Genomic DNA, 276 nt, shown 5'->3' with positions numbered 1-276 from the left:
CCTCTGAGACCAGCAGTTGGCGTAATAGCTATGTTGCTGGACTCCCACGTAGTCTACTGTGGTTCAGGTCCCAAACCCAGTGGCTTGAACTCATACCAGACAATAAAGTCTGCTTGCTCTCTCTTTGGCCTGGTTGAAGAAGCAGCACATTGCAGGACGAAACAGAGGAAGAGGAGCATCTCCAAGAATCGAGGGTAGGCGAACGCACCTAGCACATGCCAGGAAGGGCCCAGGAATAAAGCAGTGACCTGGGGTCAGAGGAGTCTTCATCAACAT

The sequence above is a fragment of the Tupaia chinensis genome, unplaced genomic scaffold (genome assembly GCF_000334495.1).
Source record: "Tupaia chinensis unplaced genomic scaffold, TupChi_1.0 Scaffold000252_1, whole genome shotgun sequence".
In the NCBI taxonomy this organism is placed as follows: domain Eukaryota; kingdom Metazoa; phylum Chordata; class Mammalia; order Scandentia; family Tupaiidae; genus Tupaia; species Tupaia belangeri.
This window is presented reverse-complemented; position numbering follows the sequence as displayed.